The sequence below is a fragment of the Globicephala melas genome, chromosome 10, assembly GCF_963455315.2.
Source record: "Globicephala melas chromosome 10, mGloMel1.2, whole genome shotgun sequence".
NCBI classification, from domain to species: Eukaryota; Metazoa; Chordata; class Mammalia; order Artiodactyla; family Delphinidae; genus Globicephala; species Globicephala melas.
Genome location: NC_083323.1, coordinates 11,396,266 through 11,401,287, shown reverse-complemented (window position 1 = coordinate 11,401,287; position 5,022 = coordinate 11,396,266).

Genomic DNA, 5,022 nt, shown 5'->3' with positions numbered 1-5,022 from the left:
CAAAATGTCAAGTGTGTATTTAGCGTCTTTTATAGGCTCTGCTCTGCACCTGCCCCCCTTCCTGATCTCCTAGTTTCATAGAGATCTTTTTTAAAAATTTATGTTATTGAAGTACAGTGATTTACAATGTTGTGTTAATTTCTGCTGTACAGCAAAGTGACTGTTTTATATATGTAGATATTCATACATAGATTCTTTTTCGTACTCTTTTCCATTACGGTTTATCACAGGATAGTGAACACAGTTCTCTGTGCTGTACAGTAGGACCTTGTTCTTTATCCATTCTCTGTATCACAGTTTGCATCTGCTAATCCCAACCTCCCCCTCCATCCCTCCCCCACCCCACCTCCCTCTCCCCTTGACAACCACAAGTCTGTTCTCATAGAGATCTTTTGTAGAGGAGTGGTCCCAGCACAAGCAGCACCAGAACCACCTGGGAACTTGTTAGGGCACTTGTTAGTTAGTTAGTTAGTTAGGCCCCTCCCCAGACTAACTAAAGCAGAAACTCTGGGGTGGGGACCCTAGGTTCTAAGGAGCCCTGCAGGGGCTTCCAATGTTCAGTCAATTTGAGAACCCTGGGATGGACCCCCACCTGCAAGGTAGATATGCTAATAGTATCCCCGTGGCACAGGTGAGGTTGTAAGGCTCAGGGAGGTGACTGGCTCACCCAAGGCCACGCAGGTAAGAGGTGCTAGAGCTCAGGCTGGAACCGAGAAAAGTCAGTGCTCTTTCCACGTCGCCCTGCACCTCCAGCCCTGGACACTTCACAGGACCCAGGGCACAGGTGCTTCCAGGGAAGTTCCACCCAGCCACTCCCAGGGCACTGCCCTGCCCAGGGACCTCTCCCTCTTCACCTGCCATGTGTCACTTGGTGCAGGGCCCTGCATTCGGCTCCAGTCTCAGGGTCTGATAACTAATTTACACTCAAGTAGAAATGGCTGATAATTCCTTCAGGGGTGCCTGCTGCTTTTTAGGGGCTGTTCATGGTAACCAGGAAGAAAGAGAGCTCATGGCAGGGTTCCAGGCTCCTTGTCAGGAACGCGTGTGTGTTTTTGTGGGAGGGCTGTGGACCTCCAAGCACAGGCAGAATGGTGTCAATGGTGTCGTGGAAACAGTACAGGCCCTGCCACAGCAGGGTCATCTCTGCCTAGAAGCCTGGGGCAAGCCACTTCATTTCCCTAAACCTTCATTTGCTTACCTGTAAACAGGCAGTATTCCTATCTGGTTGCCTTAGGAGGGTCCATGAGATAGGCTTTATCAGGTGGCCCTGCCCTCCCCGGATTGCCCTGGCAGGCTGCTGTGAGCAGAGCCCAATCAGGGCAGAGTCACCCCATGTTATAAAGTAGGCAGGTCCCTTTCTGGGACAGCACTTAGTGCCACCCATCTGTACCACCTGCCAAAGGACTGCCCAGGGTCTGAGTGCCTGGCAGTCCCTGCTTCTGGAAGCCTTTTGTGTTGCTGGTCTGAGCTCCAGGCGAGCCCTGGGCTGGGAGTCAGGGCCCTTAATGTCTGCAGGGAGGAGTCATCAGGGAAGGCTTCCTGGAGGAGGTGGTACCACAAAAGAAAAGTACTCAGAAGTACCTCCCTGCAGACATACATATAGAATGACCTCCCCCACCCCACCCCCACACTTCTTTCCTTGCTCTAGTAATCCCCCCCTTTCAGATCTGTCGGGAGGTTTTCATTGCTCTTAGCACAGTGCCTGGCACACCCAATAAATGGGGGTTGAATTCATTTGAATTCCAGTCAATCAGGAGAGATAAGAGAAAGAGAGATGAAAGGGGTACCAGCGGCTTTCCAGAGATGGGGGCCACAGCTGGAAGGGGCTCTTTTCCAGGAAGGCCTGCAGATGGCAAACAGCTGGCCGAGGGTGTCTGTGACTCACCCCACTCCCACAGGCTGGTGGATGCTGCAGTCAGGCTGAGACAGGAGTCAAAGGCCTAAAGGAATTTTGATAAGGACAACACAAGCCCTGGAGTATTTCCAGAATGCAGGCGGTTAGGCGTGCGGGGAGCTGGGTCAGGACAAAGCTGGGTCAGGGCAAAACTGCCTGATTATGTTACTTATTTAATTTGTTTGCCTGGATAAAATATTCACGTGGTACAAAATTCAAAAGGTACAAAGAAGGCACCATGAAAAGTCTCCCACTCTCCCATTCCTGCCACCCAGGCCCGCTCCCCAGAGGCAGCCTGTGTTTCCAGTTGCTTCTACAGACATCCTTCCTCTCCTTTTCTCCACCTTTTTTTTTTTTTTTTTTTTTTTTGCTGTACGCGGGCCTCTCACTGTTGTGGCCTCTGCTGTTGCGGAGCACAGGCTCCAGACGCGCAGGCTCAGCGGCCAGGGCTCACGGGCCCAGCCGCTCCACGGCATGTGGGATCTTCCCGGACCGGGGCACGAACCCGTGTCCCCTGCATCGGCAGGCGGACTCCTAACCACTGCGCCACCAGGGAAGCCCCCATCTCCCCTCTTTAATACAGGATGCATGTTACCCCATGCTGTCCTTTACTTTCCTTTTTCCCTTAACATGTCTTTGCAAGCATTTCATATTGGTCCATAAAGAGCTATTTTAACCTGCTGAATCTAGCCCCCCTCGCTCTATTACGGGAACTCCTTATAATCAAGTCCTTGGGGGCTTCACGAATTGGGCACCTGAACTTGGTGGGCATCCATTCCCAGGCCTGATTCTGAACTGGACTCTGCACATAGCAGGGTTGGGGCACAGCAAAGGGTTTCTATCTCCAGGCCGCAGTTACCAAGGTAAGAAATGAAAGGTTCTCAGAGTCGTCCAGTCTACCTCCCTTGTATGAGGCCCAGAGAGGGAAATGACTCACGCAAGATCACACAGCAAGTCAGGGCAGAGCTGGGGCTAGGCCCTGGGTCTCCCGTCTCCCTGCCAGTCTTTTTCTCACTCTTCTCAGTAGGATAATCATGGGGATAAACAGCAGCTATTCTAAGTCTGAGCTTCTGTGCACAGGAACAGACAGGAAGCCAAAAACAAAGGGCTTCAAGTTCTGTGAGGGGAGGAGGACCCACAGAACACCTGGGAGCTCCCTGGCTGGCGAATTTGGTGCTAGGTATGACCCACCCAGAAGACCTGACTAATGGTAATAACAATAATAGTGGCAGCTACCACTGTCAGATGCTTACACTGTTGGGTGCTTACATGACTTGTCCCTTTTGAGCCTCACAAGGGCCCTGCAAGAAGAGTGTCATCAGGCCCATTTCCCCCTGCTGGACAGTGAGGCGCAGGAAAGGTAAATAATTTCATCATTTGTGAACATCCTCCAACCATGAAGGGGCAGCGCTGGGATTTTAACCCAGGTGTGTTTCGCTCAAACTTTCCACTGGGATTATCAACACTTATCCATATATTCGTGCCATTTTTCAGATGAGAAAACTGAATGCTTGGGACAAACCCTCTGCCTGAGACTACTTTCGGTGTACAAGGGCCCAAAGCAGGAAAAAACTTCCGGTCCCTGTGGCCCACAAGATGAAGGCCAAACCCTCACGGGTTCCTCCCTTGACCTTTGATGCTCATCGTGACCCTGCCTCAGCCCACCTGTCCCAGCTCATCTCCTGATGTTCTGGCTGCCACCCTAACAGGCCACCCACTTCCTTGCCTCCACACTTCCCTGCTGGGACACTTTGGGTCACGTGGAAAAAGTCAGGTAGAAGAACTAGGTCCAAATATCCGTTGTGTTACCTGCTGTGTGACCTTGGGCAAGTCACTTCACCCCTCTGAGTCTCCCTTTCCTCAGCTGTAAAGTGAAGAAAGGTCTAAAGCCTACGTCTCAGCCTAGCGCCTGCCACACTATAGACTAATTAATGTGCGATATTTGAAGGAAGGAGGGAAGGAAGAGGAGTATTTATTGTGCCCCCAGCGTGACACTGAGGGAGACACAGTGGATAGTGTGGTGAACACGCTGCTTCGCTGGAGATTTTTCTCGAATGGGCTGCGGATGTGGTTAATGGCAGCAGGCGGTGAAGTAACTGGGGCTTTGCAACCGTGGGCAGGATTCGCCCCCACCCCCACCCCCACCCCCCACCCCCGCAGCGGAGCCGATGACCTTGGGCCAGGAATGAGGGTGGGGAATTACCCCAATGTGACAGCAGAGGAAAGGAGACCTTCCCAATCCGCCCTCCCCCACCTCCCACCCCATTCACTCAGCTGCAAGTGGTGGGAGCCTGAATTCCCCTTTTACAGGCCACCCTGGCTCTCCCTTGCGTCCCTAGCACTTAGCAGTTGGAGGAGGCGAGGCCGGGGGCCCTCAGAGAAGGCGGTGAAAGGAGAGGCCGTCACAGGCCTCACCCCGCAGCGAGGCCCAGCCCAGCGGCCCTTGGCAGTGCCCCAGCCTCAGGTGTGCCCCTCGGCAGGGAAGGCCTGGCTGGGCCTCTCTCCTGCCACTCTCTGTGGGATGAAGGGCAGAGCAAACGCCCCCAGTCTCGCTGGTCCCGCCTGGACTCTCCACCTGCCAGCGCTTCTCAAACCAGCAGCACCTGATGTAAAAGGAGCGGGAGGGCGCGGGGAGGGGAGGAAGGAGGGGGCCGCGGCTCAAGGACTAACCAGAGGTCCCCTCGACAGTCCCTTCGGGTCTCCATTGTTTTCTTCAGAAACCTTGGGAATTTTGCTTTCCACTCCCTAGTACCTCAGTGTTGGTTTTCCTAGAACCCGATTCCTTCCCCTCCTGCCACGAAGGGTGGGAATAAACCTGACTGCAGAGAGGGTACCATTCCTTTCTAGCCGTGGCATCCCTCACGCCCTGGCACAGCCCCTGTCCCACAGACACTCTCCTCCCTCCATACAAGCCAGCCTTTCCTTCCTCTCTTCCCAGATCTTACCCCGCACCACGTCACCAAAGTCCTCTGAACCCCGACCTCCACTGTGCATCACGGTCATTTGTTTCTCTGGCTGCCTCGGCCTCCACAGTGGCCTCCCTCGAGGGCGGGGCTGCAGACTGCCTCCCATTGTGCCCCGGCCCTCAGCACAGGCCTAGCGCTTAGGTGGACCATGCGGGGGAGAGA